The sequence below is a fragment of the Sciurus carolinensis genome, chromosome 7 (genome assembly GCF_902686445.1).
Source record: "Sciurus carolinensis chromosome 7, mSciCar1.2, whole genome shotgun sequence".
Taxonomy (NCBI): domain Eukaryota; kingdom Metazoa; phylum Chordata; class Mammalia; order Rodentia; family Sciuridae; genus Sciurus; species Sciurus carolinensis.
The window spans coordinates 4,672,027-4,698,158 of NC_062219.1; positions in this window are offsets into that span (position 1 = coordinate 4,672,027).

The following is a 26,132-nucleotide window of genomic DNA, read 5'->3' on the forward strand; positions in this document are numbered from 1 at the left end:
AAGGTCTCTGCTGCTCCAGAAAGAAGAGATTTAGAATAAGCAAGGGTGAAAAGTCCTCGCCAGGCCAGAACTGAGGAAGGCAATGTATTGTTTTATAACTCAAGAATAATCCTCTCTGGCTTGAGGTGTGGTCTCCTGGGCCCCCTGGTCTGGCAACTCCACCATTGGAACCAGTGTGGCAGCAGCATCACGCTCAAGCCGGGATGAGGGTTCCCCCTTGGCCCTGGGGAGTGGCTCTGCCTTGAGGTCTGAGGCAGAGGCAGCCTGGCCTACTGAGCCAAGGCGGAGACAGCGGGCCGCTGCCCTGGGCGTGTTTGGCCTGTCTTTGGATGGGCAGCCTTGAGGATCTCCTTATTGATTTCAGGGTCTCTCTTCCCTCTTCTTGAAGCTCAGTGCATGCCCAGAGCTTACGAGCGCCACTGTTCCACCCCGCAGAGTTCCAGAAGTCCAAGGCTTGCTTTATCTTGTCCCGTCTCTGCCTCAGCCCAAGCTGGCTGTGGTGCTGCAGGTACAGCCCTGGCTCTGTTCCCAGCTCTGCTGAGATCACCGCTGACATCTTGGGTTACACCCATCATCTATTCATCAAATGACTTCCAGCCGCACCCGTGGGGTTCTTTCCAGAACATGCTCTGTAACATGGACAGGCTGAGGAGTTTCCACATTTTTAGTTCTAATTCCTTTTCCCTTGGAAATTCCTAGTTCAATTCAACCCTCTACTCTTGCCATTCACTGTAAACAGTAAGGAGAAGCCAGGCCACACCTCAGCGCTTGGCTTAGAAATCTGCTCAGTGAAATAGTTCATTACAATTTCACCTTTCCAGCAACCTCTGAAGCACACTGCGGCCAAACACATGCTTTACCAATGCATAACAAGGATCTTCTATCTTGCTGCTTCCAATAACACACTTCTTATATTCACCAGGCCCCTCTCAGGGTCCCCTTCCTCAACCGCATTTCCACCCACAATCTCCTCAGGGTGATGTAGTCTAGGATTTGCCAAGTCTGTGTTTCTAAACTCTCTGCCCTCCAACAATACACCCTCCTACTCTACACCCTCCACACTACACCCTCCAACTCTACACCAGTCAACTCTACACCCTGCAACTCTACACCCTCTAACACTATACCCTCCAACTCTACACCAACCAACTCTACACCAATCAACTCTACACCCTCCAACTCTACACCAACCAACTCTACACCAATCAACTCTACACCCTCCAACTCTACACCAACCAACTCTACACCAATCAACTCTATACCCTCCAACTCTACACCCTCCAACTCTACACCCTCCAACTCTATACCCTCCAACTCTACACCCTCCAATTCTATACCCTCCAACTCTACACCCTCCAATTCTATACCCTCCAACTCTACACCCTCCAATTCTATACCCTCCAACTCTACACCCTCCAATTCTATATCCTCCAACTCTACACCCTCCAACCAACTCTACACCCTCCAACTCTATACCCTCCAACACCTGTACCCTCTGACCCTCCACCCTCCAACTTTACACCCTCCAACATCTCCATCCTCCAACCCTCCATCCTTCAACACCTCCATCCTCCAAACTTCATCCTCCAACTCTCATCCTCCACTCCTCCACCCTCTGACCCTCTACCCTCCAACCTCTCCATCCTTCAATCTCTCTACCCTTCAAATCCTCCACCCTCCAACCTCTCCATCCTCCAAACCCTCCACCCTCCAACCCCTCCATCTTCCAACCTCTCCATCCTCTAATCCCTCCACCCTCCAACTCTCATCCTCCAACCCTCATCCCCCAACCCATGCATCCTACAACCCCTACATCCTCCATCTCTCCATCCTCCAACCCTTCCATCCTCTATCTCACAGTTTCCCAGCCCCTCCCCTACTCTAAGGGATCTGTTACCTCAGCAGCCTGCTTCATGTTGCCTGAGTTCATATCATTAGTGTAGGAAGACTGCCATAACAGAATGCCATGGCTAGGTTATTTAGCTCATTCACAGTTCTTGAAGCTGGAAATTCAAGATCAAGATGACAATGGGTAGTTTTGTTCTCTGAGACCACTCCTTGACTGGCAGATGCCCAGCCTCTCCCTGTGTCTTCACACGGTGCTTACACAGTGCACATGTACACAGCCTTTCCCTTCTCTTATGAGGACCTCAGTTTTATTGGATCGGGCCTCACCCTCCGACGTCATTTAACCTTAATTGCCTGTTTTTAAAATCTCTGTCTCCAACCACAGTCACATTGGGGCTTCACCATATGAAGCTTGGGGGAACACAATTCAGTCCATAATAGCCACACTATGACTCAAAGAAATCAGAGTGAAGACCTGTAGAATTCCACCTGTAGCTGTTGAATGGGTTGTCCCATCTGCATGTGACCGGGGACACGTGCACAATGTGTGATAATCCTCTAGATTGTTAGCCACATGCCCACCCTCGTAAGACTTTGAGGGCTGCACTAATACATCCTGAGGACCCCAAAAATTGTGAGATTTAATTTCTTCTGTCATGAAAATATTTCAAGAGATCTGGTAGAAATAAATACAAATATCTCTGAAAATATATCCTATAAAGTCAGGTATCAAAGAACACCAATAGAGTAGCAAGGAACTCAAACTCAAATTTAATAAACAATAACCTCATGAGGAAAGACATTGCCGTGAGTGGAGCCACAATTTACAGAATCATTCCAATCAGATATCAAAATTAACTGAAGCAGATAATAAAATATGAATATTTAATTCCTTTAAAGAAATAAAAGTAAAAATTAAAAGTAATAATGATGGAACAAAAATTATCTAAATTGATAATTTTTTTTTCTAGGGAAGCTAGAAAAAAGAAATACAATAACTAAGAAAACAATTGTGGAGGCTGTGACAGATTATTTGCAAAAGTGTCCAAAACAATCCCTTCAACACATACTTTGCCCCTTTTTTATACTGACTCAGAGTGTGACCATTTAAGCAGGGACTGGAAAAGAGCTCACATGTGGGGATCCATCTTGATGCTTCTGAGATCCCTGTACCTATAGTCTCATCAGAGATCCTGGGCCAGCCTGCCTGATGGTGAGAGAAACACAGTCCAGTGATCCCAAGGATTTCCGCTGACACCATGTCAATCTTCACACATGTGAATCTGATGGTCCTTGGGGTTCAATACCCCAGAACTGCTATCTGACTGCAGAAATTGAACCAACTGTCCCAGACCAGGAGAGTAATTAAATTCAGAAAATTGTGGGAGCATGTTTGATGCCAGCATGTTTACATACCAGAGCCAAAATTAACTGATACAATAACATAATCTTCAAAAACCAAGGTTAACTGACACAGTTAAAGAAAAGATTAGTGATCTAGAAGATCCAAGGAAATTATACAAAGTACACCATGAAGAGACACAGAGATGGAGAAAAGGAGAGTGAAACATACAAAGAAAGGAATCCAACACGTGTCTAACAGAGTTCTACAAAGAGATAACAGAGAAAGTAGGAAAATGAAACATTTGAAGACATAGTGACTGGTAACTTTCCAGGATTATTGAAGAACACCAATCCTACATGAAGTCTCAATTCAGGAAGTCCTGTGAAACTAAGGAGAAAAAAATGAAGATAGCATTAAGACCTAAACACATCGTAATTAAAATGCAGGACACTAAAGGAAAAGGAAAGAACATAACAAACCCTAAATGAAGGGAAAGTCTACAAAATAACTGGGTTTTACTCTTCACAAGTGTGGAGGTCATGAAAGACAAAGAAAGACCAGAAAACCCTTTCTAATTAAAGAAGACTAACGGGCATAATTAAAAATTGAAACAATTAGAACTGAATGTTAATAGCAATACTGATTAAGACCTGTGGGATTTAGCTAAGGAGAAGCTTTAACATTCCTATCCTGAAATGCTTTTATTAAAAAAGAAGACAGGATTAAATAAGTGAGTAAAGTACCCAACTTAACAGTTTTTTCTTAAAATTAACTCACATAAAATAGAAAATATCAATAATAAATACAACCAGAAATCAATATAATGGAAAACAAATATACACACTGAGAATTGACAGAAGCCAAAATTGATTTATTAAAAAAAAATAAAAGCTACTAGATATGACCAGTCCTTGGAAAAATCGATCAATAATAAAACAGAAAACACAAAGTGAGTAAAATTAGAAACGTAAAGGAGGAGTATAGCTTCAGATATAGCTAAGATTGAAGCATTTATAAAGAAACCTATGAAACCTTTAGGCTGTATGAGCCTGGTTTTCCTTACTAGAACAAAATATATGAGGCACGCTATCTTTATAAAGAAAAGAGGTTTATCATTACTCATGATTCTGGAGGTACAAAGTTGAGGAACCATATCCGGTGACAGCCTTCTTGGTGGCAGCACAAACGTCACGGGGAAGAAGGACACAGACGTGTGTCTGCTAACCTGCCCTCTTCTTAAAGCGCCACTGAGATGCGATTATGGGGCTCCGTCCAGTGATGACCCTCATCACGGTCAAGGCGCCAGCTCTGCACACCAGGATCAGGCGGTTTCCACCCGTTTAATACTGCTCCCCGGGGTTAAAGTTCAACACACGAAGCCTCAGTGGACCCTCCACCCATACCTAAATCACAGCATTAGGCAAAGAAAAACCCGCCAGAACGATTTCAGAAAAAGAAAGAAAATCTGACCAATAAAGAAATGCATTCCCGGGGGGTTTTCAAGATGGCGGCCTAGAGGGCAGTTGCATTTCATGTTGCTCCAGGACGCAGGATTCAAAAGAGGAGATAGTGAGAGACTTGGGACCAACTCAAAGCCGCTGGGTGAGTCTCTCCCGTTGGGGAGGCGTCCCAGATGGGGCGGTAGCCCCAGAATGCAGGGAACTTTGTGAAGTGGAGTTGCCTGGCGAGACGCCCCTCTCCCTGCTGGAGCAGTAAACATGGACAACTGGGATCATCGTAGAGGAGGTGGCTCAGCACAGCGCTTGGACTCGGAGCAACCACTGGGGCTCCAGGCGGCTGCCTGAGGAGGAGCAGCGTGGTGAGCTGTTTAGACTCAGAGCGACCGCTTCTGAACACCGGGGGGTTGTCCGGAGGAAGAGGAGAAGTGCAGCGGGTCGCTTGGTCTAGGAGTGACTGCATCAGAGCCACAGGCGGTTGCCAGAGGAGGAGGTGAGTGGTGAGTTGTTTGGACTCAAAGCGACCACTCCTGAACACCGGTGGCCTGCGTGGAGGAGGAGCGTGGTGGGTCGCTTGGTCTCTGAGCTTCCACTCCTGAACACCAGGGGGGTACCCCCCGAGGAGGAGGAGGAACAGGGCGGGTCACTTGGACTCGGAGTGACCGCCTAGGGCTACGGGTGGTTGGCGGGAGGAGGAGACGCGAAGTGAGTTGCTTGGACTCCTAGTGACTGCATGGGAACACCGGGCGGCTGTCTGGAGGAAGAGGTTTGTGGCGGGTCTCTGGGTCTCGGAGCTATTGTACAGGGCTCCAGGTGGTGGCTCAGAGGAGGAACCGCATAGCCAGGCGATTAGGTGCAGAGCAGGGTCCCAGGACCTAGGCGGCTTCATGCTGGAAGAGCCACACAGAGACACGCCTAGGGGCGGAGTGAAGGTACCAGGACTGCAGGCAGATTCTCTGAGGAGAGGCAGCCTGGGGAGATTCGTCTGCGAAGGGTGAGACTCCCAGGCCCAGGAGGTAGGTCCAGGCCCCTGGGAACGTTGCAGAGGGAGACAGCCCAGCCCAGGCGGTAGTTGTAGATTGAGGGGAACCTCTAGGAGGGGAACTGACCAGCGAGACCTCCCCACTGGGTGAGTCTTCCCTGCCGGGTGAGGTTTTCCCAAAAGGACGGTAAAACCAGAGTCACAGGCACAAACAGGCCTTGCCTCAGCCCGCAGCCTAGTTCCCCTTTGGATGACCATTGGTCAACAAGTGGAGGCACCTCTGCCCACTATCAGGGAATATACGCCACCTGAGGGTCACCACCCCTAGAGAGGCAGCTTCCTTGTGGAGCACCGCATTATAAACTTCCTCCAAGACTTCAGGCTACTGTAGGATAAGAGGGGATATAATAGCAATCTTCAGGGACATTATAAGTCAATAGAGGAAATCTGCAATATCTTAATGACCCACTGATTCCTGAACAATATGAGAAAACAAGGGAAGAAAATGCCCCAAACAAATCTAGATGTTACATCAATAAAATCCAATGACAGCATGGCAGAAGAAATGACAGAAAGGGAGTTCAGAATGTACATAATTAGAATGATCAGAGAAGCAAACGATGAGATGAAAGAGCAAATGCAGGCATTGAATGATGAGATGAAAGAGCAAATGCAGGCATTGAATGATAGCACCAATCGACAGTTAAAAGAGCAAATATAGGAAGCAAAAATCATTTCAATAAAGAGAGATATTGAAAAAAAACAAACAGAAATCCTTGAAATGAAGGAAACAATAAACCAAATTAAGAACTCCATAGAAAGCATAACCAATAGGATAGAACTCCTGGAAGACAGAACCTCAGATATTGAAGACAAAATATTTAACCTTGAAAACAAAGCTGAACAAACAGAGAAGATGGTAAGAAATCATGAACAGAATCTCCAAGAACTATGAGATATCATGAAAAGGCCAAATTTGAGAATTATTGGGATTGATGAAGGCTTAGAGAAACAAACCAAAGGAATGAACAATCTATTCAATGAAATAATATCAGAAAATTTCCCAAATCTGAAGAATGAAATGGAAAATCAAGTTCAAGAGGCTTATAGGACTCCAAATACACAAAATTACAACAGACCCACACCAAGGCACATTATAATGAAAGTACCTAACATACAAAATAAAGACAGAATTTTAAAGGCTGTGAGAGAAAAGAACCAAATTACGTTCAGGAGGAAACCAATAGGGATATCAGCAGATTTTTCAATCCAGACCCTAAAAGCTAGAAGGACCTGGAACAACATTTTTCAAGCTCTGAAAGAAAATGGATGCCAACCAAGAATCTTATACCCAGCAAAACTTACCTTCAAATTTGACAATGGAATAAAATCATTCCATGATAAACAAAAACATACCATGCACATGGACTCAGCAAAAAAGCTGGAGTATCCATCCTCATTTCAGATAATGTGGACTTCAAGCCAATGTTAGTCAGAAGGGATAAAGAAGGACATTTCATACTGCTTAAGGGAAGCATAAATCAGCAAGATATAACAATCATAAACATCTATGCCCCAGACAGTGACTCATCCATGTATGTCAAACAAATCCTTCTCAATTTTAGAAACCAAATAGACCGTAACACAATAATACTAGGTGATTTTAACACACCTCTCTCACCACTGGACAGATCTTCCAAACAAAAATTGAACAAAGAAACCATAGATCTCAATAACACAATCAATAATTTAGACTTAACAGACATTTATAGAATATACCATCCAACCAAGAGCAAATACACTTTCTTCTCAGCAGCACATGGATCCTTCTCTAAAATAGACCATATATTATGCAACAAAGCTAATGTTAGCAAATACAAGAAGATAGAGACACTACCTTGTATTCTATCAGATCATAATGGATTGAAGTTAGAAATAAATGAAAGAGTAAAAAACAGAAACTACTCCAACACCTGGAGATTAAACAATATGCTATTATATGGTGAATGGATAACAGAAGATATTAGGAAGAAAATTAAAAAATTCTTAGAGGTAAATGAGAACAAAGAAACATCATATCAAAATCTCTGGGACACTATGAAAGCACTACTTAGAGGAAAATTTATTTCATGGAGCGCATTTAATAAAAGAAGTAAAACTCAACAAGTAAATGACCTAACACTATGGCTCAAAGCCCTAGAAAAAGAACAGACCAACACCAAAAGTAGTAGAAGACAGGAAATAGTTAAACTCAGAGCTGAAATCAACGAAATTGAAACAAAAGAAACAATACAAAAAATTGACAAAATAAATAGTTGGTTCTTCGAAAAAATAAACAAAATTGATAAACCTTTAGCCACACTAACAAAGAGAAGACGAGAGAAAACCCAAATCACTAAAATTCGGAATGAACAAGGAAATATCACAACAGACACGACTGAAATACAAAACATAATTAGAAGCTATTTCGAAAATCTAAACTCCAACAAAATAGAAAATTTCAAAGACATCAACAGGTTTCTAGAGACATATGAATTGCCTAAACTGAACGAGGAGGACATACACAATTTAAATAGACCAATTTCAAGTAATAAAATAGAAGAAGTCATCAAAAGCCTACCAACAAAGAAAAGTCCAGGACCTGATGGGTTCTCAGCCGAGTTCTACAAAACCTTTAAAGAAGAGCTCATTCCAATACTTCTCAAAGTGTTCCATAAAATAGAAGAGGAGGGAACCCTCCCAAACTCATTCTATGAAGCCAATATCACCCTGATACCTAAACCAGACACAGACACATCGAGGAAAGAAAATTTCAGATCAATATCCTTAATGAACATCGACACAAAAATTCTCAACAAAATTTTAGCAAATCGCATACAAAAACATATTAAAAAGATAGTGCACCATGATCAAGTGGGTTTCATCCCAGGGATGCAAGGTTGGTTCAACATCAGGAAATCAATAAATGTAATTCACCATATCAACAGACTTAAAGTCAAGAATCACATGATTATTTCAATAGATGCAGAAAAAGCATTTGATAAAATACAGCACCCCTTCATGCTCAAAACACTAGAAAAAATAGGGATAGTGGGAACGTTCCTTAACATTGTAAAGGCCATCTACGCTAAGCCCATGGCTAATATCATTCTAAATGGTGAAAAACTGAAAGCATTCCCCCTAAAAACTGGAACAAGGCAGGGATGCCCTCTTTCACCACTTCTTTTCAATATCGTCCTTGAAACTCTAGCCAGAGCAATTAGACAGACCACAGAAATTAAAGGGATACGAATAGGAAAAGAAGAACTCAAACTATCCCTATTTGCTGATGATATGATTATATACTTAGAGGAACCAGGAAATTCCACCAGAAAACTTTTAGATCTCATAAGTGAATTCAGTAAAGTAGCGGGATATAAGATCAATGCACATAAATCTAAGGCATTTTTATACATCAGTGATGAATCTTCAGAAAGAGAAATTAGGAAAACTACCCCATTCACAATAGCTTCGAAAAAAATAAAATACTTGGGAATCAATCTCACAAAAGAGGTGAAAGACCTCTACAGTGAGAACTACAGAACACTAAAGAAAGAAACTAAAGAAAATCTTAGAAGATGGAAAGATCTCCCATGTTCTTGGATAGGAAGAATTAATATTGTCAAAATGGCCATACTACCAAAAGTGCTATACAGATTCAATGCAATTCCAATTAAAATCCCAATGATGTACCTTACAGAAATAGAGCAAGCAATTATGAAATTCATCTGGAAGAATAAAAAACCCAGAATAGCTAAAGCAATCCTTGGCAGAAAGAGTGAAGCAGGGGGTATCGCAGTACCAGATCTTCAACTCTACTACAAAGCAATAGTAACAAAAACGGCATGGTACTGGTACCAAAATAGAAAGGTGGATCAATGGTACAGAATAGAGGACACGGACACAAACCCAAATAAATACAATTTTCTCATACTAGACAAAGGGGCCAAAAAGATGCAATGGAGAAAAGATAGCCTCTTGAACAAATGGTGATGGGAGAATTGGAAATCCATATGCAACAGAATGAAACTAAACCCATATCTCTCACCATGCACGAAACTAAACTCAAAATGGATTAAGGACCTCGGAATCAGACCAGAGACCTTGCATCTTATAGAAGAAAAAGTAGGTCCAGAGCGTCAACATGTCGCCTTAGGACCAGACTTCCTCAACAGGTCTCCCATAGCACAAGAAATAAAAGCAAGAATCAATAACTGGGATAGATTCAAACTAAAAAGCTTTCTCTCAGCAAAGGAAACTATCAGCAATGCGAAGAAAGAGCCTACAGAGTGGGAGAAAATCTTTGCCAATCATACTTCAGATAGAGCACTAATCTCCAGAATCTATAAAGAACTCAAAAAACTCTACACCAAGAATATGAATAACCCAATCGACAAATGGGCTAAGAAAATGAATAGACACTTCACAGAAGAAGATGTACAAGCAATCAACAAACATATGGGAAAATGTTCAACATCTCTAGTAATAAGAGAAATGCAAATCAAAACCACCCTAAGATTCCATCTCACCCCAATTAGAATGGCGATTATCAAGAATACAAACAACTACAGGTGTTGGCGAGGATGTGGGCAGAAAGGTACACTCATACATTGCTGGTGGGGCTGCAAATTAGTGCAGCCACTTTGGAAAGCAGTGTGGAGACTCCTTAGAAAACTTGGAATGGACCCACCATTTGACCCAGCTCTCCCACTCCTTGGCCTATACCCAAAGGACTTAAAATTAGCATATTACAGAGAAACAGCCACATCAATGTTCATAGCTGCTCAGTTCACAATAGCCAGATTGTGGAACCAACCTAGATGTCCTTCATTTGATGAATGGATAAAGAAACGGTGGTATATATATACAATGGAATATTACTCTGCCATAAAGAATGATAAAAGTTTGGCATTTGCAGGCAAATGGATGAAATTGGAGAATATCATGCTAAGTGAGATAAGCCAATCTCAAAAAACCAAAAGACGAATGATATCGCTAATAAGTGGATGATGACACATAATGGGGGGTGGGAGGGGTTAGTGTTAGGGTTAGAGTTAGGGTTAGGGAGAGGGGCAAGAATGGAGGATGGAAGGACTGTATAGAGGGAAAAGAGGGGTGGGAGAGGTGGGGGGGGAAGGGAAAAAATAACAGAATGAATCAAACAACATTACCCTATGTAAATGTATGATTACACAAATGGTATGCCTTGACGCCATGTACAAACAGAGAAACAACATGTATCCCATTTGTTTACAATAAAAAAAAAAGAAAGAAAAAAAAGGAATGCATTCCCTAGTTTAAAATTCTTCCCCTCAAAGCAAACAACAAAAATCAAAAACAGAAGAAAAAAGGAGAGAAAGGAATAGGCAGAACCTCTGCAGATGGAGTAAAACCGCCCGTGCTCCTCGGCCCTCGCGTCAGGGTGCAGGGAGCGAGCCCCGTGCACACCGCGTGGGATGTGCGTGGACCGGCTTCCCGCGCTGAGGTCGCCCCTTCCATCCAGCTGGTAGGAGACGCGCGCTTCCCAGAAAAGCTGTGGAAACCCGGGGGGCCGGCCGGTACTTCAGACGCTCAGAGGGCATCGCGCTCCGTTTCCACGCAGGGAGAAGCAGGTTCCCTGCCAGGGCCTCAGTCTTCAGACTGCAGCTCTGAGGGACGGCCTCCCACATGGCCCGTCCACCCGCCCTCCACTGCCAGGATCTGCAGCACGCCTACAAGTCACGTCTTGGGTCTTCTGTCCAGGTGGGTGGCTTTCTTCTTTCGTGGCACCGGGGATTGAACCGAGGCATGCTCTACCCCTGAGCCACATGCCCAGTCTGCCACATTTTATTTAAAAATTTTTGAGACGTTGTTGAGGCAGGCCTCGAAGTTGCAATCCTCCTGCCTCAGCCTCCTGAGTGGTTGAGACTGCTGGTGCGTGTCATGGTGCCAACCTCTATTTCTAAAATTTACTTTTCTCTAAATAAGTAACCCCATTCACTTTGTCAGCCTATAGAGAATACGTGGCAAAGTTTCTCCCTCGTGTGGTCTCCTGTTCTCAGGCCGGGCAGAGCGCCACAGCCAGGGGGGCGGACCCGGGCATTCGGAGGCTGGCTGGCTGACGGCCTTCTTCCCGGTCACTGCTGTGGAGATCACCCCGGCCGTCACAGAGAGCCTTTCCATTCTTGTGTCCACAGCTGCTCACTGACCTGTTAGAAAGACCAACTGGAGTCTCTGTCGTCTGCCCCTGTTTGGAGGTTGAGGTGGATTCCAGCCGTTTGCCAGGGCTAAGGATGCTGCTGCAGACAGGGGCACACACGGGTCTCTTCCCACGAGAAACGCTTCTGGGAAATGTCTCCTTTTGAAATTTGCCTTCTCATTTTAATATTGATTTTCAGTATGCAGGTCAAATAGCGTGTACGTACCACTAAAATCAATGCAAAACATATACACATTATGCAGTCGCCTTTACGAAGATACACCAAGAGTCGCAAGCTGGGAGGCAGCGTTGCCCGGGGCTGTTACGGATAAGTTCATCGCTTCTCTCTCAGGATCCTGACTCACGCTGGCCATGCACATGTTCTGGAAAACATTGGTCTGAGGTGTGCTTGAGAGTCAGATCAGAGGGGGAGAAGAACAGGAGCAGGCGTCACCTTGAGCAACGGGAAGGCCAGGGGCACCCAGCCCAAGGGGGCTCCTGGCCGCAGGAGGCAGAACTTCAGGTCAGGGAAACCAGCCCCTTTGCTGGCACAGCTTGTCCAGGTGAGGCCCCAAGTGAGGAAGGAATTATCGCCGTCATACTTCAGACTCTTGGAAAGAAATAGAAAGTGTGATGTTTTAATAAGCCTTGCCATCCAAGGAGCAAGCTTTGATGGCTACTTTTAAAATACGCGTGTGTAAAACAGGTCGTTTCCCAACATGTCCAGGAAGTAGGTGGGTCCGAGCTGAGCAGGCTCTGATAATTCAGCACTCCAACGTGTTGGCATGAGGCGAGCTCCCGAGCCCAGGGAAGAGAGGAAAGGCCTGGGCAGCGTCAGCTCAGGGAAGAAGGGAACCAAGCTCCTCGTGAGAGGCAGAGGCTTCCTGACATCTGTGCTCCTCCCCAGTCTTGTAGGGGTGACCTGCTAACATCCTTGAGCCTGGCCTCTGACTCCGGTCTCACCTCAAGGGTGACCCTGGGGTGGACAGCACGGGCTCATCCCTCAAGCATGGTCCTTAATCAGAAGGGTAAGCCACACCGGGAGGCTCACTAAAGTCCCGGCAGGATGGGAATGGCCCAGAGCGCTGGCCCTGTCCTCTGGCTGCTGTTTACGTTCACCTTCCATTTACTTCCATGCGCCTCTGACCTCCCAGCCCCTGGGATAAACCAAGTGCGAGGAAACCTGTGCATATTTGTGTGGCGGGGGGTGGGGGAGCAGCCTCAGAGGATGCTCCCCCAGCACGGCTCACAGTCAGTCACCCCTGCAGGCCATCGGGCTTGGCAGCCCTCACTAGCTGCTGGGGAGAAGCTGCTCAGACTGAAGACACAATCAGGAGCCCCATCTGCTCTCCACGGGAGCGAGGCTCTGGTTTCAGACCTGCCTCCTTTGAGAAGCTCTCTCCAAGACCGAGCCCCACCCTCTGTTCCTCCAGGCTGTTTGGGGGTGCAGCATCCTTCTGCTGTGGTCACCAGGACCACTCTTTACCAGTGTATAGGAAGCAGCTCCACCCCAAGGTGGGTCCCGGAGACCCTCCACCTGCAGAGAAGCGAGGCGCCTTTCAGGTGAGCCCCTCTCCATAAAGAATAAAATTATCAAAATGGCAGCCAACAAGCTGGTCCTCACGGAGTGGGTAACAGGGCCCCAAATTTTGCAAAGAAACAGATGGGCTAGAACTTTTTCCTCGATCTGGAATTAACAAATTCCACTTTCTGATTATGCTAATCTGTGGCGAGTGTAGCAGAGAGCATATGTGTTTGGATTCAGGATATTTCTTATTTACAAGCAAAACTAAATTTAATTTCTTCCCACTTCCTGAGGCCATTTCTGCAGATCTTAAAAGCTCATTTGGGGACCTTGAGGAAGCATTCAGCTCTGCCTGTGACAGAAGGACTGAGCTCACCCTGGGTTATTTCATAATCAACCGGGTAGAAACAGGAAACCACTTCTTTAAAAATCACACTACACACTCAATACTCCTCTGCACACCCATCACACTTATTCTTCAATCCAAAACATGCAAAAATAATATTTTGTCAACCATCATCCTCACCATAAAAACAGTGGTCTTATATTTACGTGGTGCTCGTTGGTTGAGGATGTATTTCTCATTCATTATCGTGTTCTAATATTGACTTATTACATAAACAGGCTGGAACAAGGTCTCTGTTTCATCATTTCAGGATCAGTTTGATCAAGAAAGGAATGCCTTTAGGCATAGAAGGTGGAAGAGGAGAGGAAACGGAAAAGGAAGAAGTGTCAGGAGAAGAAGAGGGAGAAGAGGAGGAGAAGGAGGAGGAAGAGGAGGAGGAAGAGGAGGAAAGGGGAGGAGAAGGAAATGTCCTAAGAAGGTCCTGGGACTCTTCTATCCCATAAAAAGTAACAACTCCCCTAAGAATATAGTTTTCCAAGGACCAGGTGCACCTATCAGCTGGTGACTGAGGGGCCATTGCTGGTCCAGATGTCTGCTTCCTGCTGCAGCCAGATACTGGAGATCAGAGCCTTGTCAAGTGGCCAGAAACTCTGCATCCTAAACATTTCCTCAAGTGATTTGGCTCACATAACTGTGCCTTAGCAATTCCTCACAAATACGATGGCTTTGCTTTTATTTATGTGTTCTTTTTAGATATGCATGACAGTAGAGTGTATTTTGACATATTTCACATACATGGAGTATAACTTCCCATTCTTGTGGTTGAACATGATGTGGAGTTACACACACAGCTATCCCACTTCTAGGTTTATACCCATGGACTTAAAATCAGCATGCTACAGTGAAACAGCCACATCAATGTGTATAGCAGTTCAATTCATAGTAGCTAAAATATAGAACCAACCTAGGTGCCCTTCAACAGAAGATTCAATAAAAAAGTGTTTTATATATATATATATTCAATAAAAAAGTGTTTTATATATATATATACTTTTTCATTGAATATATATATATTCAATAAAAAAGTGTTTTTTATATATATATAAAGTGTTTTATATATATATATATAAATGTGATATATATCACACTTTTATAGTGTCATGTATTGCTAATTAAAAGAAATTTAAAAAATTTTAAAACTTCGCCTCTATTTTCATCAGGACTACTGGTCTGAAATTTTCTTTCCTTGATGTGTCTTTGTCTGGTTTTGATATCAGGGTGATATTGGCTTCATAGAATGAATTTGGAGGGGTTCCCTCCTTTTCTATTTTGTGGAATACTTTGAGGTATATTGGTGTAAGGTCTCTTTTAAAACTCTGGTAGAATTCGGTTGAGAATCTGTCTGATGCTTAGCTTTTCTTTGTAGGTAGGCATTTGATGACATCTTAAATTTCATTGCTTAAAATTGATCTGTTTAAATTTTGTAAGTCCTCCTCATTCAATTTGGGTAGGTCATATATCTGTAGAAATTCGTTGTTGTCTGCATAATTTTCTGTTTTACCAGAGTATATATTTTCAAAAGAGTTTCTGATTGTTGTATTTCAGTAGTGTCTATGGTGATATTTTCTTTTTAATCATGAATTTTAGCAATTTGAGTTTTTCCATTCTTTTTCATTAACTTGGCTAAGGGTTTATCAATTTTATTTATACTTTCAATGAACCCACTTTTTGATTCATTAAATTTTTTGAATTTTGTCCATTTGTTTGCTTCAATTTCATTGATTTTGGCTCTGATTTTATTTATTTTCTGTCTTCTGCTTTTGGTGTTGAATCATTATTTTTCTAGGGCTGTGAGATATAATGTTAGTTTATTTAGTAATTTTCTATTCTTCTAATGAATGAAGTCAATGCAATAATCTTTCCTCTTAGAATCAAGTTCATAGTGTCCAAGAGATTTTGATATGTTGTATCACTTTTCTTATTTACCTCTAAGTATTTTTTTTATTTCATCCCTGTTTTCTTCAGCCATTCATTAGTGATTTAATAGTGCATTATTAGTCTCCAGGTGTTAGAGTCACATCTTTTTTATCGGGGAGGTGTTTACTGGGGATTGAACTCAGGGGCACTCGACCACTGAGCCACATCCCCAGCTCTATTTTATATTTTATTTAGAGACAGGATCTCACTGAGTTGCTGAGTACCTCATTGCTGCTGAGACAGGCTTTTAACTTGAGATCCTCCTGCCTCAGCCTCCTAAGCAGCTGGGATTACAGATGTTGATTTCTAATTTCATTCCCTTATGATCTGATAGAATGCAAGGCATTATCTCTATTTTCTCTGAACTTACTAAGAGTTTCTTTGTGGTCTAAGATATGGTCTATTTTAGAAAAGGATTCATGTACTGCTGAAAGAAAGTATATTCAGTCATCAATGGATGAAATATTCTATATTTGTCTGTTAATTCTAAATTATTAATTGTAGCTTTTAGTTCTGTAGCTTCTTTATTTAGTTCATGTTTGGAGAATCAGTTCAATGGTGAGAGAAGTATGTTTAATTCACCCAGCATTATTGTGTTCCAATCTGTTTGATTCTCGATATTGAGAAGGGTTTATTTGATATACATAGATGCTCCATTATTTGGGGCATAAATATTTAAGATTGTTGATTTATAATTCCCTTAAGCAGTACGAAATGACTTTATTTGTCCCTTCTGACTAACTTTGGCTTGATGAGGATGGAAACCCCTGCTTGTTTACACAGTCCATATGAGTGATATGTTTTTTCCCAACCTTTTGCCTTCAGACTGTGGATGTCTTTTTCTAGGAGGTGAGTTTTTTGGAGACATCATATTGTTGGGTCTTGGTTTTGATCTAATCTACCAGTCAATGTCTTGATTGATGAGTTTAGACCACTAACATTCAATGTTATTTTTGAGAAATGATTTTTATTTCCTGTCTTTTTGAGTTATTTCTGGTTTTTAATTTGAATTGGTTTTTCCTTTGATTGACTATTCTTCTAGTATGGTTCCTCCCTTTTAACTTTTATTTTTCATTTCTTCTTCAAGAAATATTTTATTGGGTGTATTTTTTAGTGCAAGCTTTCTAGTGGGTATTCCTTTAGCTTTTGTTTATTGTGGAAATTTTTTATTTCATTGCCAATGCTGAAGCTTTGTAGTATTCTTAGCTGTCATCCATTTTCTTTCAGAGCTTGGTGTGGACTATTTAAAGACCTCCTTGCTAAAGGCCTGAGTTGAGAAATCAGTGAGATCCAGACTGGTTTTCCTCTTAATGTGACTTGTCCTTTTTCTCTGGAAGCCTTTAAATTGTACCCTTATTCTGCATGTTAGGCCTTTTTATAATAATGTACCTTGTTGTGGTTCTCTTGTAATTTTGTATATTCGAGTCCCTACATGCCTCCTTTATTTGATTTTCCATTTTATTCATAAGGTTTGGGAAATTTTCTGATATTATCTCATTGGTGTGTGTACATTCTTTTGGTTTGTATCTCTAAGCCTTCATTTATTACAATAAACCTTAAGTTTGGTCATTTCACATTATCCCATATTTCTTGGAAGTTCTATTCATGTCCTGTTAGCATCTTTTCTCTGGGGGTAACATTATTTTCAAGATTATGTGTTTTCTTTATTGCTTGAATCTCTGTCATCCAAGTGGTCTAGTCTGCTAGTGATACTTTCCAGTGAATTTGTAATTTGTGTTATTGATTCCTGCATTTTGAGCATTTCTGACAGATTCTTCTTCAGGATCTCTTTCTCCTTATTGAAGTGATCTTTAATTTATTGTATTTTCTCCCTAATTTTATTTCTTATATTATATTATATTTTACCTCATAGATCAATTTAACCATGAACTTTCTGAATTCCATCTCTGACATTTCTTCCACTGTGGTGTCAATGGAGTCTGTTGTTGGGATCAGCAATTTCCATCAGTAAATACAGTAAATAATCATAAATTATGTCTGGCATAAAGTCAAAGGATAGGTATTGTCTATAACTTCCCTATATTGATTATTGCTGTAGCATTGGCAGTAGGGGCAGGTGTTATATGCATCAATTAGTATTAAGAGGTATTAATGATAGAGTTGAGGATGAGGAAAGAAGAAATAGGAGGGGAGAAAAGTGTTTGCAATTTCAAGGGATGAATGGGGCAGATGCAGAGTAACTTAGGATATGTTGTTAGTGAGAAAAGGGAAGATAAAACAGAAATAAGAATATAAAGGGGGAAGAAAGAATGGAATTTGGCTTCAGCAATAGAAAAAAGGTTGGGGAGAACAAGGGAGATAGAGTAGTGGCAAAGACTATGCAAACAAAATCAAAATATGCTAATCAAAATATGCTAACCCTGAAAGTCTGAGCATGGGAAAATAACACCTTCAAAACAAAGAAACAAGAAAAGGCTAGAAATGAGGAAAGAGAAAAAAATATGTATGAGTCCTTGAATCAATCAGTACACACTCAAATAAAACAAAAACAAATATAGGAAACAAGAACCAAAACAAACAACAGCAAAAAAAAAAAAAAAAAAGGGAGTGGGGGGGACTTGTGAAAGTTAAAAAATTGAGGAATTATTTCCACTAATGGTGAACAAAATAGTCAGTCAGCCTATGTGTTTGCTGTCTGTGCCCAACTGATCTTCTTTTCATTTCTTTGGTCTGCTTCCTGCTGCAGCCAGATATTAGGGTTCAGAATCTCTTTGGGTGGCCAGGAACTCTGCATCCCAAGCATTTCCCCAGGTGGTTTTGGCTCACTTAATAAGCCTTAGCAATTCCTCACAAATACAATGGTTTCTTAACTTAAGAACTTTCTCTTTGCTCATGTCCTTTAACCAGCCAATAAGGTTTTCAAGATCCTGTGGAAATAATGTTCCTTGTAGCAACTATCTAATGCGACTAAGACAAGTTAGCCCCTCAGTGCAGAGGTCAGCACAGCAGATCCACTGTCCCTGTGAGACCCCGGGTGGGAGAGTGTTCACCCTTCATGATGCTTGGGAAGGTGTAGCAGAGGACGGGGATTAAAAATAGACTAAAGAGGATGGATAGTTGGGATACCGAGATCATGAAAGAGAATTTGAGCAAAACTGAAGAAGCACAAGGCAAGTTCCCAGTCCCAGATCAGTCAGCCTGTGCTGCGAGGAGTGACCATACAGGCAGTAGGGGATGCTGTTCCTATGGAAGCTGAGAGGAGCAGCAAACGCTCCCAACACCGGTCTGCTTTTATATCACCCTGAGCATGCAGCTCTGGAATACTTCAGGTAAAATGCCTAATCCCTTAAAAACAATCACTCGCTGGCCTACGTTCTGTTACCATAAAGCTTTAAACACTGACGTCTGAGCTCCACGGGAGCTACCAAGCACACACTTTGTATTTCCACATGATAGCTTTTCCAAAAAGCTCAGCTGTATGCATGCACCTGGAGTAAATTTGCAAAGTTTTGGGATCATAAAAGGTAGTTTTGGATGCAGTTCGTGTCCTCAGCTCCGGGTGTTTAATTGGTAGATCTAAGACAGATGATGGCAGCATGCTGGGAAAGCCCAGCCCTGGGGCTTACACCACGCAATCACCTGGTGCTTTCACTGAATTTAACAGGTAGAGCAGTGACAGTCTGCAAACAGTGAGGAGTTGTGTTTTTGTTTGTTAAGTGCAATTTCTGGTTCATGGGTCAAATATTTTAAGGACTTCAAGTAGTGTCCATCACCATGAAGTATAGTGAGATACAGTTTTTAAAAGTCTCTTAAAGATCAATGCACTGAAATTATAAAGAAACCAATTAATTGTGACTGCAACAAAATACAATAAAACAATTATTACATAAACGAATCATATTTTGAAAAAGAATGCCAGAAATAATGACTAAAGATACTGGTCCTACATGGACAGAAAAATTAAATGGGAAATGCTCGAGTCACAGATAGCTTTCAGCAAGAGTTGGAAGCTCGTTATCAGTAGGAAACAAAATGGTATAAGTTTTTGCCATTCATTTTCTCTGATTTTTGGAGAAGAAAATGTTTGAAATTTTTAACAAAAAATAAATTATGATAAAGTATCTTGTAAAATTATTTAGTGAGGTTTTTGCCTGCAGAGATATGTAAAAGATATGAGAATCAAACCTGAAAAACATGGAAATCTGTATAGTATTTTAATTCCCAGAATTTAATGTATAATAGAAGTTTATGAATCTCTGATAATTTGTCATCTTGAAGGCTTTTCGTATATCTCTTCAACTGAAAGAAACATTTAAATTAAAATTAATAAAAAAATGTGTTCTTTGATTAGGCTCTACTGCCTGTTACACATGAATATGCAATGAAGACCAACTTGGCAAAGTCATTGATAAACTGCTCAAAAACAAGGATTGTAATTTTATGATTCTCTCTGTGACAAATTGATATGGTTATTATTTCTCTGCATTATTCCACTTATGTGTATCTTTGAATAATGCATATTTCTGTTGTATATCTTAAAATTTCTTCATACCATCAATATTTCCCCCAAACTATGCTTATGGATATAATGTGCTTGGGAGGTGATCTATGTGGGTCTACAGAGAGCTGGTCTGTTTATTTTCACTTCTATATCCTACTTCAAAGCATGAACAGATCTTTTCTATGCATCCTCCTGGAAGTATTAGTTTCCAAATTTTTGTGGGAGCTATGACCATTTTTCTCATCTCTTCCTAGGTTCATATCTATAAATCTACAGGAAAGTGACTGCATCATAGAATATGCATTTTTTAAAAGACTTTACGAGATATATTACATTGTTCTTCAAACACTTGCGCAAATTTACATTCTCACAAGTAGGGCTGACGGTGGCCATTACAGCCCGTGGCAGCAGGTGCTGCGCAGGGATTCCTCTCTGCAGAAGAGTGACAGGGTCACACCACTGCGGTTTGACCAGGTTGATGTCACTTTCCTGCCTTCTGAAGAGATTGGGCAGATTTTCATGTATGTTTGTGTGAATTCTGTTTCTTTTTTTTTTTTCCCCAGACACTACCTTTGTTGTTACTGACAAAAAAACAACATACTTGTGGGTACAGAATAGAATAACTCGGTACATGCACGCAATGTATTATAATAAATTTGTTAAACATATATCATTTAAATTCAATAAATGTACATCATTTCTTTGTGTTGGGAACCTTTGAACTCCTGTTTTCTCTTTCTTTATAAAACACATAGATTGTTTTGAGCTGTAGTCACCCTATTGTGAAGCAGAACACTGGAAGTTATTCCTCTTACACAACTGTAATTTTCATTGGTTCTTTTTATTTATATGTAGCAGTAGAGTTCATTCTGATATAATTATACAAGCATGGAATGTGTCTTAGTCTAATTAGGACCCCAGTCTGGTGGACATACTGTATTCCTACATGAACACAGGAAGTTACGTCAGAATCATTCCACTGTCTTCCTTTTCCTATCCCGCTCCCTCCCTTTATGCTCCTTTGTCTAATCCAATAAACCTCTATTCTCCCCCTACCCTTATTGTGGGTTAGCTTCCACATATCAGAGAAAACATTCAAACTTTGGCTTTTGGGGATTGACTTATTTCACTTAGCATGATAGTCTCCAGATCCATCCATTTACCTGCAAATGTCATAAATTCATTCTTCTTTTTTTAAAGAAATCCACATGATTTCTGTTTATAATATATTTCAAAACTGTTATTTTAGAATATATTAAAATAATTTAAAAGATAATGGTCCTTACAAATTATTTGTATAAGAAAAAAAAGAAGAGAAGGGATAAAAGGGAGAGTGAGAGAGAGAGAGAGAGAGAGAGAGAGAGAGAGAGAGAGAAAAGGGAAAAAAATTATGTACTGATTTTCTAATTTCTAGTTTTACATATTTGGTTCTTCTAATATTTTATGAAAAAATGTGAGTGAGCATTATTTTATTTTTTGAAATCTTGTGAAATAGAAGGAATATAGTTATTTATGATGCTGTAGTCTAAGAATTAATAAATGAAACACACACACACAAAAAAAAGGAATATAAATTACACAGTGTTTAGATTTTCCTCATTGTGACACTGGTATGGAACTGGGCTCTCAAAAGCAAGAGAAAAAAAAAAGCTTCTGCAAAACCCAAAATTTTTCCCAGGAAAGTTTTAGATTCAGATATAAATCTCATTTCAGTTTTATAGTTCTTGACTAATCATGTTCTAAAGGTGACTAACAACTCATTCTTCTTTATGACTGAGTAATACTCCATTGTGTTATGTACTACATTTTCTTTATACATTCATCTGTTGAAGGGTGCCTAGGTTGGGTCCATTTTTAGTCATTGTGAATTGAGTTGCTATAAACATTGATGTGGCCACATCACAGTAGGCTGATTTTAAGTCCTGTGGGTATATTCTGAGGACAATTATAACTGGGTCAAATGGTGGATCCATTCCAAGTTTTCTGAGGAATCTCTGTACTGCTTTCCAGAGTGGTTACACCAATTTGCTGTCCCAACAGCAATGTATAAGTGAACCTTCCCCCCCAACATCCTGTCCAACATTTATTGCTACCTGTATTCTTGATAGTTGCCATTCTGGCTGGAATAAGATGAAATTTTAGTGAAGCTTTAATTTACATTACTCTAACCGTGAACTGTTTTTCATTTATTCGTTGACCATTCATATTTCTTCTTTTGAGAAGTGTCTGTTTAGTTCCTTTGCCCATTGATTGATTGGGCTATTTGTAGGTTTTTGTTGTTGCTGTTATTCCTGTTTTAGAGGGAATGCTTTCAGTTCTTCTCCCTTTGGAATGATGTTGCCTTTAGGTTTAACACAGATAGATTTTACAATGTTGAGGTACGTTCCTTCTGTCCCTAGTTTGTTTAGTATTTTGAGCATGAATGTATGCTGAATCTTGTAAAATGGTTTTTCTGTCTCTATTGAGATAATCATTCTCTTCTTTAAGTCTATTGATGTGTTTTACCACTTCTATTCAACATAGTCCATGAATTCAGTTTCTAGTGACTTACTCTGTAAATCGTGCTATTTCTCCATATCCTCTAACATTATATTCTCTATACTGTAACTATAAAACCTGACTTTTAATTTGGTAGCTGTTCTGTTTATCAATAGCTAGCACAATGAAAAATAAGAATTTACTTTAAGTTAATTGTATGTAATTTACCAGGAAGTTAGTCATTTTGCAATTCTTCACTCAGATACTTACTATTGGATTTAGTGTAAGTATTTGATTATTTTTTCCGTTATTTTAATCATTTATTTATGTTGTGATTTCTTATGAAACATACACTGAGGGATAATTATTAATGCCATGCATTTTTTCCAGGACAGAGAACTACCATCTTGAGATGCCAAATTAACTCAAACACACACACACACACACACACACACACACACACACAAAATACCTAAAATATTTAAACTTACCATAATCATTTGTATAAAAACACCTCATTGTGTGGACCTTTTTTCCATGAGATCTAAAGCTCCTATCCTGGCCCACAGATGTTACTTTTCTGACCCTGTTTTCTCCAACTCTCTCCTTCCTAAAAAGGAGGAAGCCCGTTAATGCAGCATCTCCCTCTCCCGAGGGCTTATCCAGCTCACATCTGCTTTCGACATTTCCTTGGGGCTTCCTTCTTCCTGAAATCTGCTCTGATTTTCTCAGGGTCTGATTTCTGAATCACATTAACCCTAATCTTCTAGCCATTCAATTCTCACTCTGTTGTAAAGTTTTGATAACACGTTGTCATCATCCAATACAGTTTTGCTTATTCCATCCCTTCTTAGGGTCTGTCCCCTATAACACAGTTCCAAGACCACAGAGCCCTGTACATCCCTAGTCCCTAGACGCCCTCACACAGCAATGTGACTCGAAGGCTGATTCACATCTGCAGAAAAGGACTCAGACTTCTCACACTCAATATATTCATGTCCATTCAAGGCTGGCCAAGTTCAGGTGGAGACCACAGGGTTGCGAGGGAAGCTGCACAACCCTTGCAGTTCAATCCAGTTCCCTCATCGTGTTTGGAGTGCCAGGCATTGACTTTTAAATTGAAGGGGATTCTTGAGTATTGGATTAGTTAAAGGTGATTTGAATGACAGATGTTATAAATTTTTATTTGGAGAAGAGCGTATATGTGGAAATACAGCTCTAGAACCCACCATTGGTAGACTAGAGGTTTCGGGGGTGTCCTTATCCCACAGTGATGCTTTAGCAGGACCTATTTATCTGTTACCAGTAGGAAAGGCAACCTAAAGGGATGATCATCAATCATATTCGATTAATTTTTCTAGCTCAATCTAGAATGTGGATGCCACAAAATGTATGGGAAGAAAATCTCCTTCAAGGAAGCTTCATGTTCATATTTCAAAGAGGAACCTTCAACACAGACCTGGAGGATGGTCAGTGGAGAGGGTCTTTGCAGATATTGCTACAAATAAAAAAAAAAATGAAAGCACCTACCCTGGTAGGTTAGGCTGCTATAACAGATTTCTGCGCCTGGGTGACTTTTTAAAAACAGAAACTTGTTTCTTACAGTTCTTGAGGCTGGGAAGTGAAGATCAAGGTGCCAACGGTTTCCGTGCCTGTGAGGACGCGCTTGCTGCTTCCTGGAGAGCTCCCGCTTCCTGCATCCTCAGCAGGTGACAGTGGTGCAGGAACCCTCTGGGACTCTTCCCTGAGTACACCCACCTGCTTGCCATGAGCTGGTCAGCCCCCAGCCTGTTCCTAGGCTTCAGTGCCGCAGACCTGGAGCCTGGGTTTCCAGGCATGGACTCAGGGAACACAGCCATTCAGCACAGTCCTTTAGATGGGACTCTTGGTACCCTCAGAATATGGAAGAAAGTGGCCTCTTATTCTAATTAACATATTAATAACATGAATACAATATGCCACAAAAGAAAAGAATATTTTCTGAGTCTAATTCAGAAAACTCAACTTAGAGACTCTGAGTTGACTTGTATTTGCAAACACTTTATTCTGTGTGTCAATAAGTAGTAGTAGAAGCATGTTGGCCGCTGTGTTTGTATTACTTAAGAAGAAGCATAATTAGTAAAGAAGCTGCCAGGGCTTAGCTCTGGGTGGAGAGAAAGCTGGGGGTAGAGAGACAGGGCACCTGGGCTTTCAGCAGGAAGCAGCATGTTATTCATGTTGGCACTGGGTGGGCATTTTATTGGATACAAATTGGATTTGTATCCAAAGGCTGAGCCCCAAGTGCGGGAGGCTTTGCTTTATACCTGCTGTTAGCTCCTCGTTTCTTGCAGGCTCTGTCTCCCCTAGAAGGTGATACACATTCTGATCGGACATTCAATTTGTGCAGTATGGAGTTGCAACCCTGTAACCACAGAGCTGTGGAAGGTGCACAATGATCCTGCTGGTGCCATGTGATCTTTCCTCTGTTCTGAAAGTCCCTCCACAGTCCTTCGTCATCACCCCTGCATTTTTAGGGTCTGCATATGCATTTCCATTGTGCTGTGAATAGTGACATGGGGCTTGTGTAATGTCACCTGCAGCATTGAGTGTTTATTAACAAGGAAGCCAGAGCTGGGAGAAGGTAAGACACTCAATAGCATCACCATTTTCTTTTAGAATAACTAGCAAACACAACTTCGGACTCAGAAGCCTGGAATGCCGTGGTGCTCGTTACTGAAGACCCTTGCCTGTGCATGTTTTTTGTTCCTCCCAACTCATGGGGAAATGGAATCCACTGTCTGAAGAAGGCAGAAAATGGCACGTCAAGCCATCTCCAACTTCACCAATGTGAATGTCCAGGGACCTCACCGCCTCTGGACCCCGGGTCCTCTCCCACCAAGCCTGTTGCCTTCCTCGGGAGGCCCTGCGTGCAAGCAAGCACACTGGTGATTGTAAACCTCTAGTAGATAATCTAGTAGATTATTATCCTGCAGAGTCCATCTGCAGCTGGGCCTGGGTGTGTGGTCTTTGGCCCGCTTCCCTCAGGGCCTTTCCTCTATCTGCTCTACCTCCTTGTAGCCCATAAATCAGAGCTGACACAACAGTCGTGGAGTGAGCAGACACCGCTCCCTGCACAGCGCATTCAAAACTGATCATTCACCAAAGAAGGTATCACTGGCCAAAGCCTCGGCCAGGTGCAAGCCTAGGCACGGAATTAAGAAAGGCGAACTTTGCTTCCTTATGAAAGCTGATAAGTATTTTGTGTTATACACAGAAAAGACTGAAAAGAAGTCCCAACGTGAATCCCCCACCAGCCCCAAAGACAAGCACATCCACATGGTGTCCTGTGCCCCAGCCAGGCCGGCGGTTCTGTTGCTATGTCCATTTCCAACCACTTGCATCCTGCACACTAAGAATCTAGTAAAGTTCCAAACAAGCTCGCAGCATCACCTATGCTGAAATTTCAAAGTAATAAGCCCAAGACATTTAGTATGTTGTTATAGCCAATTGTGTTTT